This window comes from Musa acuminata, chromosome BXJ2-10 (assembly GCF_036884655.1).
Source record: "Musa acuminata AAA Group cultivar baxijiao chromosome BXJ2-10, Cavendish_Baxijiao_AAA, whole genome shotgun sequence".
Lineage (NCBI taxonomy): Eukaryota > Viridiplantae > Streptophyta > Magnoliopsida > Zingiberales > Musaceae > Musa > Musa acuminata.
In genome coordinates this window covers 22,232,046-22,246,233 of record NC_088347.1, presented here as the reverse complement: position 1 = coordinate 22,246,233, position 14,188 = coordinate 22,232,046, and the positions used below count along the sequence as shown (strand labels likewise).

The 14,188-nt window shown below is 33.6% G+C and overlaps 1 long non-coding RNA gene across 1 annotated transcript; it reads right to left on the bottom strand.

Annotated features, from left to right (window-relative positions):
• Positions 1-6,707: 6,707 nt before the first annotated feature.
• On the bottom strand, positions 6,708-8,589 carry LOC135624498 (uncharacterized). Its single transcript, XR_010491707.1, has 3 exons — positions 7,598-8,589; positions 7,171-7,498; positions 6,708-7,049 (listed from the first exon to the last, which is right to left on the bottom strand). It is a non-coding gene; the product is annotated as an uncharacterized LOC135624498 (long non-coding RNA).
• Between the last annotated feature and the right edge of the window lie 5,599 nt (positions 8,590-14,188).

Genomic DNA, 14,188 nt, shown 5'->3' with positions numbered 1-14,188 from the left:
AATAAGACGAGTAACTCCGCGGAGAAGACGGCAGAGTCACATGGCGAGATGTCGGCAGCTTACGGTTGACTTAATAATAATAATAATAATAATAATAATAATAATAATAATAATAATAATAATAATAATAATAATAATAATAATAAAACAATGCCTTGGGGTATATTGTGAAAAGCTTGTCCTGAGTCCTGATCAAGATTGGATTTTTTTGGATATTCATAAACTTAATCTTGATTTCTTAGGGAGATTAGGATATGAAGTATAGAAATTAATTAATGACCTTTTTTCAAGAATAATTGACTTTCACTCACAGGAATCATAAGCATGATTTATTCGCTTTTACAAAAGTGATATTTTAACAAGATTGATATTTTACAAAAATATTTTATCAAGAAAAGTCATTACTAATTGATATTTATCGGAAGGTGGTTTTCTATTGAAAAATTATCCGATGTATTTTTTTTATAAATATCAATTGTATTTTCCTATTCAAATTATTTTTTTAATTTTTGAACTTGTTCATTAAACTGGTTCTAATTAGTTAACCAATTTAACGAATCAGTTTGGGTCAATGAATTCGTCGTCAACTCTATCCCTTCCACCTCTTCTCTTCCTCATCATCATCCAAGTTATTATGGTGGAGGGGGCACCGAGGGGGACAATCATGCCATGCCATGTTGCTATACTTAAATAGCTATTATAATAGATCTAACATCATGTTTATAATATTTTGCTTTACCTTATGGATGACAGCCAAAATAATAAATTTTATTAGTCAATAAAATGCATGAAATTTATGCAACATGTATTTTCAGAAAATACTATACGATTAGTTTATTAGTTATATTAATTATACAAAATTTACAATACTTAATACTCAAGTACACACAACTTCATATGCAAATTAATGAAGGGTAATCTTATATACGTTTATCATAGCATAATATCATCAAAATATTATAAACCAATTAATCATGACTCTTTTCAACGTGCACGCCTACCTGAGGTAATTAATTATTTGTTTGATTAGGATGCATTATAAACACATAAATTCTTTGACCATACTTGGCTTGATTAGAATATATAACGCATAAGGAATACTTAGGGAGGCATGTTTGTGTAAGCAGATTTATTGACTATTCTTTCATGCCAACACACTGAAACTAGAAATCTTTTGTTGACCAGATCCACAAGTATTTACATTGTGAGATATTCAAAGTTTGAAGGTTTACAAGGCACCCTATTGATTCCGGTATCTCATGAATCTTTGTTCTATTAAGATCTAGGTATCTTAGGTGCAATAGATCTCCGATACAATTTGAAATTCTCTCGACTGATGTGTTACAAATATCCAATACCCGTAAATTTGATAACCCTTTTAAGTAAATTATCCTCAATTATTTTGGATGTGAGGGAGTCTCTTATCATTAAAGTTCTTTACGTCCGCAACTGTCCACGACAGCTACTCTCCTATAGGGAAATTTAATAGGAATAAATAACAAAACTGTATAGTGTCAGGAGTTCTTTCACACTGGAACCCTACTCTACTACAGTGAGCTACTAGAACCCTAGTTTACTACAGCGAGCCACAAGTGAAAAGAACTAAGGAGCAAAGCCAAGTTCAAGGGTTGGGCGCTAAAACAAACACTGAGTTGGGGAGTTAGGTACCCTACGTTAATAAAGGACAAAGGCAGAATTGAGTTATGAATTGTGCATTGGACCAGCAATAAATTGTGAGTTGAGAGTAATGGAACAATCAAGGACGAATGAGCCAGCTGTTGCACCAGTCGTTCTTAAAGTTAAGTTGGTAACTTTAACTGCATGTATGGAACAATTCCGTACATGCAGGCTTATCTGCATCAAGGTGTCGATTTAGTTGCCTCCAGCATTAACTATTGACTAGCAGCAAATAGCCCAGAACTCATTCGAACCAATAATTTATAATATAGATTGATGGTTCAATACACTCGCGATATAAAAGAGTTCTAAAAAAAAATCATAAAGATAAAACTAAACAACCATATTTTGATGTAATATTAAAAAACTTAGAATCAAATTATTGAATATATCACTTTAATAGTTTACTATAAGATTATTTTTTTAAAATATTAAATATAAATAATAAATAAGTCTTCATCTTGAGGCGCACATGAGATGATGTGAGTGTTAGCTTTTATATGCTAATGATTCGGTTATATGATAGCTAATGTCACCGATCTAAACTAATAATTCATAGCCACCGATTGATATAGATTGATGAGTCTAATAAACCCACGATGTAAATAAATTCTAAAAGAAAAAAATTAAAAAGATAAAACTAAACAAAAAAATATATTTTTAAATATATATATATATTAAATACAAACAATAAATAAGTCTTCGTCTTTAGATCCACATGAAAGATAAAAGCTAAACAATCAAAATGTGATGTAACATTGAAAAACTTGGAATCAAATTATTGAATATATCACTTTACTAGTTTATCGTAAGATTATGAATTTGAATCTTATCATTATCATTTATTTTCTAAAAAAATATTAAATATAAATAATAAATAAGTTTTCGTCTTGAGGCCCACACGAGATGATATGAGTGTTAGCTTTTTTTTTATATGCAGAGTGATTCGATTGCATAATAGCTGATATCACGACTTATCCGAACAAATAATTCATAGTCATTGATCGATATGGATTGATGGGTCCAATACACCCGCAATATAAAAAAAATTCTAAATTAAAAAATTAAAAAGATAAAAATAAACAAATTATATATATTTTAAAATATATATATTAAATATAAAAAATAAATAAGTCTTTGTCTTGAGATGCACGTGAAATATAAAGCTAAACAACCATATTTTGATATAACATTGAAAAACTTGGAATCAAATTATTGAATATATCACTTTAATAGTTAATCATAAGATTATGAATTTGAATCTTAACTTTATTATTTATTTTTTAAAAATATATTAAATATAAATAATAAATAAGTCTTCGTCTTAGGCCCACATGAGATGATGTGAGTGTTAGCTTTTATATGCGAATGATTCGGTTGCATGATAGTTGATATCATGACTCATCCGAACTAACGAATAATTCATAGCTATTAATCGATATGGATTGATGCGTCCAATGCACTGACAATAAAAAAAAAATTCTAAAAGAAAAAAATTAGAAAGATAAAACTAAACAAATATATATATATATATATATATATATAATAAAAATAATAAATTGTTGAATCTATAGTTTGTGATCTAATCTATAGTTTGAGTGATGCAGGACTAGCTTAGATCAAGTAGAGGCAAATTGATTGAAGCAGGAGGAATCAGACGTTGGGCCGGAGTTGAACATATTATGAGATTAGACGTCGGGTCGGAGAATCAATCGATATGTCGGCAGAAGAATTTCGTGCTATGAGTTCAAGCATCGGACCAAAGGATTGACCATTGTACTAAGGAGATCGAAAGTTGTAGGAGTCAACATGCCGATTGAGCAATACACCGAAGGAGAGGACGATACGCTAAAGGATCAAGCGTCAAAAGAATCGATAACATGTCATACAATATTTGATTCAGGCTTTGTAATAATTTGTCTAGATTGAGTTAGTTTAGGTCTAATTGAGTCTGAATTGGGGTGAAACAATACCAACTTAATTAGGGGCCAATTGGGCCTACTGTTTGGCTCATTCAATGTCCTATAGTAGGGTTTGGAGGTGGTATTGCCCAAAGTAGGCAGTGGTACCGTCAGACTGGGTGGTGGTACAATCCAGACATAGTCTCCGAGACTATGTCAGGCGATGGTACCACTAGATTGGGCAGTGGTACCGCCCAGTGTTGATGTGTCAGATGGTAGTACCACCAGACTAAACGGTGGTACCACTAGTACCCTGAAATCTTGGGGATTTAAATTTTAGCTCCACTTTTTGAAGTCATTTGAGGCATATAAATACCCCACTCATCCCTGTTCAGCAAATACATCAACTGAAAATAAAAATTGGGGAAAACACTATTGTAATCTTGTGAGAATTCTCCTCCTCTAGCTTTTAAGTGTTGATTTCAGTTTAAAAGAGGGGTAAGTGGGTTGTAAGATTATCTCCCAAACCTGTAAAAATGAGAAAAGAGTTGTAAAATGATAGCTGGTCTTCGCATATTAAAGGAAAACTGTTAGTGGATATCGATGGCCTCATCAGAGGAGGAATCGGGAGTGGAAGTAGGTCACGACGATCAAACCACTATAAAACTCGGTTTGCATTTCTGTTTTACTTTTTATTATCATTGATATTATTTTAATTATTTATTGCACTTATTCTAAGTCAAGCACACCTTCAACATTTCTGACACTATTTTTAAACAAAAGTTTTTAAATCGTTGAGATTTTTATCGAAGCACTAATTCACCCCCTCTTAGTGTCGATTTAGGTCCTAACATAAATAAGTCTTTGTATTGAGACTCACATGAAAGATAAAGCTAAACAACCACATTTTGATGTAACATTAAAAAAACTTGGAATCAAATTATTGAATATATCACTTTAATTGTTTATCGTAAGATTATGAATATGAATCTTAGCTTTATCATTTTATTTTTTTAAAAAATATTAAATATAAATAATAAATAAGTCTTAGTTTTGAGGCTCATATGAGATAATGTGAGTATTAGCTTTTATATGCGAATGATTCAGATGCATGATAGCTGATGTCACAACTCATCCGAACTAATAATTCATAGTCAATGATCGATATGGATTGATGGGTCAAATACACCGGCAATATAAACAAATTCTAAAAGAAAAAAATTAGAAAGATAAAGCTAAACAAAAATATATATTAAAAAATATATATTAAATATAAATAACAAATAAGTCTTCGAGACCCAAATGAAAGATAAAGCTAACCAACAACATTTTGATGTAACATTGAAAAATTTTAATAGTTGAATATATCACTTTATTGAATATATCACTTTAATAGTTTATCGTAAGATTATGAATTTGAATCTTAACTTTATCATTTTTTTAATATTAAATATAAATAATTAAAATATCGATTGCATGATAGTTGATGTCATGACTCATCGGAACTAATAATTCATAATCACTAATCGATATGGATTGATGGGTTCAATACACCCTCGATATAAAAAAATTCTAAAAGAAAAAAGTTAGAAAGATAAAACTAAACAAAATTTTTTTAATATATATATTAAATATAAACAACAAATAAGTTTTCTTCTTGAGACCACATGAAAGATAAAGCTAAACAACCACCTTTTAATGTAACGTTGAAAAACTTGGAATAAAGTTATTGAATATATCACATTAATAGTTTGTCGTAAAATTATGAATTTAAATCCGAGCTTCATCATTTATGAATGTTAGTTTTTATTTACGAATGATTCAACATGATTGCATGATAGCTGATATCAGACTCATCCGAACCAATAATCATAGCCATAGATTAATATGGATTGATGGTCCAATACACCAATGATATAAAAGAATTTTAAAGAAAAAAATCATAAAGATAAAATTAAACCATCTTTTGATGTAGCTTTGAAAAACTTGGAATCAAGTTATTAAATATATCACTTTAATAGTTTACCATAAGATTATGAATTTGAATCCTAACTTCATCATTTATTTCAAATATATATATATATATTAAATATAAATAATAAATAATTTTTTATCTTCGGCCAACATCAAATGATGTGAGTGCTTTTATACTCGAATGATTCAACATGGGCTGACGTCACCACTCAGCCGAACCAATAATTCATAGCCAAAGACAAAGCTAAACAACCATCTTTTGATGTAACATAAAAAAAAAAACTTATAATTCAATTATTAAATATATCATTTTAATACCTTGTCATTTTATTTTGAAATCAAATATTATTTTCATCATTTATCTCTTAAAAAATTATATATATTAAATATAAACAATAAATAAATCTTCCTCTCGAGGCCCACATGAGAGATGATGTGAGTGTCAGCTTCAATATGCGAATGATTCAATATGGTTGCATGATAGCTTTGACCACGAGAAACGTACGACGACGAGTCGAGTAACATCGACACTCACTAGCAACTATTACAGCATCCTTTTGTTGACTATTCTTGCATAGGCCTTCGCATGACAAAGTCTCAGAAACATAGCTCCCTGAACATGCTGGCTGAGTTGGAAAAATCTACCAAGGAGTCGATTCAAAGAATCAGTGAAACAACTGTGTATAATCAGCAGCTTAGGGAGGAATCGCATGACGAAATATTGGAAACAACTAGCAAAAGTTGACATCCTGCCGATGAATCCACAGAATCTGGGAGAGGATTACAAAACTGTACTGCTGAAGCATATAGCATGCGCCTAAGTTTATTGAGCGTAGGTTATCGAACATCCATAAGCACTATGTCCCCGCAATCAACAGTTATGTTGATTAAAATAAGATTTTTCTTAAGAAAATATTCATTTTTTTCTGTGATTTCTGTATTTCTGGTTTCTGATTTTTTTTTTCTTCTTCTAATATAACCATCTTTACTCAACTGAGGAGAAGGAAGTGAGACCAAAACCTTCGTGTCGGCCGCTATTAAAAGAAAAATAATAATACCAACCCAATAAATAGTGTTGTTACACAATGGACACAAACTCGTACAAGCAGTGCTCATTCTCTCGAACCTGTCAACGACAGTCGTAAGAGGCGACGATGCAAAAGATTCTAATAAAATATATTATTCTGATCAAATATGACAAGGAACAATCTGAACACACATCAAACTAGAGGTCATGCAACATCCAATGTAGCTCCATCTTGTGTGTACACACGGGCTCTCTCGCACCGTTCTGCTAAAGTCTTCATGCATGCAAATAACTCCCCATATATGTCCGGGAGGCTCCACAAAGATGGAAGAACGGAAAGTGAAGAATGCTGAGAAGTTGTAGCCACAATGACCGAGTAGATGTCTTTTGGATTCGTTTTTAGCCTCGAAGAGGATGCAGCAGCCTTCACGTTGAAGGAGAACCTAGCTATGGATTCAGTGTTTTATGACCTGCCAAAGGAAGCATTTGAAGAAGAAAAACATCGAGAACTTTATGTAGTAATAATAAACCCTAAAAATATAAGCAGCTAAAAGCAACCAACAAGAGAAAAGGGAAGAATAATGTACGTACGATGAGCCATGTAAATTTGTCTGCAGATTCTTGTCAATCGTCTCCCTGTGCCATCTCCGTATATGGATCAGTGACAACATCTTCATGCTGAGCTAGCCTATGGACAACGCCTTCATACTATTTACATGACCACATCATTTGTTCTAAATTCTTTTGGAAAGATAAATTATTGCGTAGGTGCAAATACACGAATAAGTAACGTAGAAGGAAACAAACAAGCATACAGTCTTGATAGTAGGACGACATCATCGAATCCCTGCTCCAAATAGCTTCTTTATTCTCAAAATATCTATAAGTAGAATAACCAGGCAGAGGCCTTTTATTGATCCTGTACGAAAGGAGAAAGTCAACGTACACGAAACCAAATACACATATATGTATATACAGTCATGGGATAGATAGAAAAGAAAAAGGAAAATGAACTTACCGGAACGACGAATTCATCATACATTTGCATCGTACATGCGTGGATGCTTGCTGTATCGAATATAACTTTTCCTGGAATAGGTTTGAATTATGACATCTGGAATCTGTTGAATGATATGCCAATTCTCGTTGCCCTCGAGACAGCTCTTCAGCAGCACGATGTTGCATTGCAGTTCCAGTTTTCTGAAGCTCCACTGAGCGGAAGGAATGCTTTGGCGCTGCTGAATTAGGGTTGATAGCCACTGCGGAAGTTGCTTCATTTGTCGTGGACATATCAGGACCAGCTGTTGCAACCTGTCGAGATTCTCCACGTACTCCAGATTCGGACAATCTTCCACCTTCAGATACTTCATGGAAAGGTTGGATATTCTATTCAGCATCGTGTTATCTTTGACCTCGAGCTTGTAATTCACGCGGAGGTTTGTGATTTCTCTCAAGTCTTGAGTACTCTCGAGATACAATTCCTTCAACTTGGTGGCATGGGATAGGCCTTCTGGAAGAGCTCTCAGTTTCGGACAGTCTATGATCTTGCATATCTTCAGATTAGGAAAGAGCTTGAGGTGCGGTCCCTGACTATTTTCTTCCATCCCCCATACTGACCATTCTTCCCAGTTGGGCATTTCGTAAAACTCCAGATATTCGAGTTTTGGAAATGCGGAAGCTCCCCGTAACTTACGGCCCAGAAACCCAGGCCCAATGGTTTTGATGGCTTCACCGCCGGTGATGTCAAGATGTTTTAGCAGGGGCAACATGCCTAGAGGAGGCAGTTCCGTGCATGATTTGAGGTACCAAATCCTCAAATATGCCAGATTAGGGAAGGATTTGTCTAGTGAGGTTGACATCAACCAGCATGGGAGTTGCCGACCGGGGAATCGTTGAAAGACAAGATCTTCTAGGCTGGATGGGGGAGAGAGTTCATCGCATACCTTCTCAACTGCTTGGAATTGCTCATCATTCCATCTCACTCCTTGGCCCTCATTCTCATCTCCGTTATCGTCCTCATTCCCTTCCTCCTCCTCCGCCTCTCTGTTATCGTCCTTATTTTCTTCCTCCTCCTCTGCCTCCTCCTCCTCCTCCCCCTCCTCCTCCTCCTCCTCCTCATCATCATCATCATCATCGTCATCATCATCGTCATCATCATCGTCGTCATCGTCATCATCGACGTCGTCATCGTCGTCATCATCATTCTCATCCTCACCTCCATCATCCTCACCATTGCTGTCATCTCCATCACCCGTACCATCGTCTTCCTCAGCATCGTCATCTTCTTCTGAAGGCATCCAACATAAAGTCAACTCCTTAAGAAGAGTTTTATCCACAAGTACTGAGACCCCCGTTACTGCCCTCTCTAGCCGATATAATCCCAGACATCTGAGCTTCGAAAGGGCTTGCAACTCCTCCAAGTCACACCCCTCCTCGTGCAACTTGTTCGTTGGGTCGTTATGGCCGACCACAAATCCTTCTAGATGATTAAGATCCATCAGTTTTCCGATTCCCTTGGGTACATGAGTCAGAGGAACATTTTCAATATCAAGACACCGTAGACTGTGCAGCATGGTGATTGCCTTAGGAAGTCTGTGCAAATAGTCGCAGTTACAAAGGTTCAGAGTTTGGAGGTTTGCAAGGCGCCCTATAGATTCTGATTATAGTGACATGTTACTTAAGAAATAGTTCTCTTCGTCGCTTCTCCTCTCCTCTTCTATAATGACATGTTACTATACTTAATTAATTGTTATATTTTCCTCCTCCCACTCCTCTCTTCCTCGTCATCCAACTAGGAGATAATCATTCCATGTTACTATACTTAATTAACTATTATAATAGATCTAACATCATGTTATTAGAACATGTTATCACAATAGATCTAACTAGTATAACATCATGTCATAATTTTATCTGAGTATGCAGCACAATCATAGTAATAAATAATATTTTATCTTGTAAAAGTCAACTGACAACCACAGTGATATAACATAATGTTAGCTTGCAATGGACGATCACAATAATATAATAGTTTGCTTTACCTTATGGATGACAGCCAAAATAATAAATTTTATTAGTCTATAAAATGCAAAAAAATTTTGCAATATGTAATATTATGGAATATATATATTTGCAGTTAAAGTACTTTCAGAAAATACTGTATGATTCTCTTATTAGTTATATTAATTATACAAAATTTACAATGCTTAATACTCAAGTACACATAACTTGGTATACAAATTAATGAAGGGTAATCTTATGTAAGTTTATCATAGCATCATATCATCAAAATATTACAAACTAATTAATCATCGCTCTTTTCAACGTGCAACGCCTACATGGGGTAATCAATGATTTCTTCGGCTAGGATACATTACAAACATAGAAGTTCTTCGATGAGGATAGTTGTGTCTAAGTAATACTTTGGTTGCGAAGGCCATACCAAGTGTGTCGTCTATTGCTTCTTTTGGTTAGGGCACATTAGTATAAGGAGATTTTTTGCCATGAAAACCCATCAAAAATTTAATCTTATTAGGATGCATTGAGCAAAAAGATTACTTTGACCACGAGAGTTACTTTGACTACGAAGGCCACGTTGAACACATCAAATAGTTTGTTGATTATGGTGCATCCAGCAAAGGATATATTTTACCCATAAAAGCTATATCGATTTTTTTTTGCTGTCACTTTTCATTATCCTCTCCTCTTCTCCTCCTCAATCTATAGCTCATATTTGAGATGTGTGGATAGCAAGAAAGAGCAACCCCTTCTTGATTACGTGGTATACACAAGGTAGAGATTTGGTTAGCGATTTGAGGAGTGTTTTCACAGCCCTTGTCATATGGACAATGCTAGAGAGAAGGACAGTTGATCTTCTTCATCCTCTCCCATAGATCTACAAGTTTTCAAGGATATACGATATCTCTATGTCACACATCTTTCTTACACATACAGTTTTCGGCTTTATGAGTTTTAGTGCACTAATCTTTGCATGACAATGAAATCTTATTTTCTGTCAATAAATTCTAAGATTTTATTTTCTATTCTTACGCTGCGCATGTGATGTCGCCATAGATTTTCTAACATCAACGAGTCGAGTGAATTATCATGGGATGATAATTCACTGAATCAGGAGGAGTTCTGACAAGTGTAACTCATGGCCAACTCGATATTGAGCCTAAAGGGTCACACACATATGGTGGATGTCACGACTAGAGTATTAAATATGAGATATCTGATGATCCCTTGTTTTATTGGATATCTAATAAATCCTTATTTTATAAGATCTTTTGGATGAGACCCAATAAGAGCAAATAGTAATTATTGGATAAAGATCCATTAATCCAAGAGGCTTAGGGTGATTGAATAGAGATCTAATACTCATTAAAATATGATCCATTATGATTAAGTTGACAAGGACCTCTATAATTAGGAGAGAGGCCAAATGGTCATAGGCTATACACCTTTTAGCCGCATCCTCTTGTTCTTTTCTCTCCTTCTTAGTCGACAGCCCTTTGGTGATGTGCAAGGACAACAAAGAAGAGATTGACCCTTCTTTGTTTGCTGTTACAAGGTGGAGCACGAAAGTTACGAGGATTTAAGCTGCAAAGGGAGGTGCATCGTTGAATCATTTGTCATGTGGTTCATCGCTAGAGCGGAATACATCTGACCTCCTTCATCTACATACTTGGATCTATGTTTTATGGGGATATATGATCTTCTCTAAGTGCGAATATCTCATGAATCTTACGTGATTTTTTGTTTGTTGAGTTTTTCACTACCGATCAACACTGATGTTCCTATATCATTATTTTAGAAAATTAATTTTTATATTTTGTTTTTTACTATGCATGTGATGCCTTCGTATGTTTCCCGACACTAAGAACCTATCATCTCCATACCAAACTATCAATTTAGCTACATTAGTCTTCTTCAAGCATCAATTGCTATTAAAGTGGAGCTATAGATAGCTGCCCGAATGACAAGATGGATGCTGAGGGAGAAGGGAGTAGCACTCCCTATCATTTCCCTACAGAGTGGAGGGAATAACCGAAACACAAGTACATCATAAGTTTCATATAGGGTCACTCAGACTTGAACATGGCCACATGTTTATGGGGTCGGTACTTGTACTGAATGTATCTAAGTTTGATAAATAGAAGCTCGGAGAATGGGTTTCCATCTTATATTTATTGAATAAAGAGGGATGCCAAATCAACTTTAGCTTGGTTGGTTTTCTTACTGAGTTCAATTTTGTACATCATATTCTCAAGACAGTTGTCCATTTCTTGCAACGGGACATACATTATAGGATTTGTCTCGTTGTCAAATATGCTTCGAGCACATGCGAAGTTGGCAATGACCAACTTGGATTATTGTATTTTGAGTCAATAATTCGAGGTGACATAAGATTAATAGTACATCGAAATAAAATATCTAGCGATAAGAAAAAAAATCTAGAAACAACAAGTATCAATTGATCCATTTATTAAAGCTTTATAATTTAAAATATTTAAATAATATATTTTTAGAATGAAACTTTTGAGTATGTCATAAAAAATATGATGATATATATTTAAATGGATGTTATTATTGATTTTTTTTACTTAATTAAAGTTATTTATTATTACTGTTATATTTATATTTATGTTTATACATATTATAGTTTAATGTAATAATATAATTGTCTTGACAAGATAAATTACATTATGAAAAGTTAATAGTGTTTTGGTATATAAAAGAAAGTATAACATTGATGACATATAATCGCTATGACTCGTATTAGTAGTTAGATTTAATGTAGTATTATTGTGCTTATTGGATTTATTAGCTTGTTTTAAGATTCATGGTCATGTATAAAATATTTTTAAATATTTTTTAGAATCCAATTAGATAAATTTATTTTTAAATAAATTTTATTTTATTTATTTTAGTTTTAATTTTTTTATATCTTACCAATTATATGATCTTATTTAATTAAATAAAATATATTATAGATATGATTGAATTCTGATGACGGTATCAGTCAATAAAAAGAAAATTCAATTAAATATGATTCCTTATAAGATTACATTGATTGAAAGGACTTTCTTAATTATCATTCTAGAACCTTTATTATTGTCTTTTCGATCTTGCCTGATCCACTTTTCTAAATCTTATTGTGCTTGAAATTTGAATCTGCATGAATCCTAAGATAAAACCTCCATTTAGATGAGTAGAAATTCTCGAGAATAGCTTCTGATTGATTTAGAGTGATTCTCCAACTTAGGTGAGTAGTTCGGTTCTCGATCCAATTTTTTTATGCCTATTGCAAAACTTATTCGACAAGATCCCGGCGACGTTCAACTTAAAAGAATACCTCAGATGAGATCATAGATAAGACAGATAGATCCAAGTGAGAACTCAAAGAATCATTCATACATCTTGATGGCACTCGGAGAATCCTTTATTTATAGTAGTCGACCTGTCCTCGCTGTCTGTAGTTAAGAGGAAATATTTTCTACTGTCATTCACGTTGATGATGCGGCGACCTCCGACAGTTCATTTGGGATAACTTGGCTCTGCTTGTTTGAGTCTCCAATTGGCCAATCATATTTGTTTATATCACATAGCCATCTTATTCGTAAGTTTACTAATTAATACTCTCATCGGGCACAATAGATATTGTAAATCCCAACTCAAACAGTTGGTGCATTGCTTCGATGGACTCCACCAATCTATCAAACAATAGTATATTCATATACCTACAGAACATAAAACTTGCCATGAATTATTAGGATACTAAAAGCATTAAGAGCCATTGTTTTCGAATGTACTAACAAATTTAGAACACTTATTTGTTGAAATATACTAACAAATTTCATTTTTCAAACCGTGTAGGGATTAAATGAAAAAGAAAAAAACCATCGTAAAATTTGGAATTCAATTGTGGAACACAAACCACAATTGAACTCCAAATAGTTTTGTTCGGCGTCTTATCAGTCGAAGCCGCCATCCGTGAACGTGAGAGCTTCTATATATATAATCCAACATGGTTGGTGGTAGCTATTAATTAGCTAACGTTCTACATGGTACTAAAATCAAGTAGCATTATCTACTTAATCGACAACGACTAGCAATACTATTGCGTGCAAGAAACATGGTAGTAAAATTTAATGGCCGACGTCTAATGCACACAGTCTCATCCTCTTGTTGACTATTCTTAGAATGATTCTTCTTCACCCGTTCGGTGATTTAAGTAGAACCGGTGGGTATAGTCAACATGTATTTATTATCTTGAACCACCTAATATGTTAGAATATTAAGAGTCATATATGTATAATTAAATGTGTTAAGTCATTATTTTCGTTAGCCAAAATTAAAGTGATCTAATTAAAGTAAAATTATTTGGCTAAGGGACATAATTGTTATGAAAATTAATTGTGTGGATACCATCAGTCATATTCCTAACTTAATGACGAGATAAGTTAGGAAAATGAAACTCTTGAGGCATAATCAGATTCATCAATTATGAATACAATCGTAATTGTAGATTCATCAGTTATGACTATAAATAAGGTTATGGTCCCCAGTTGCAGTATCGAATGAAAACTTCTCTTCACCCGTCAAG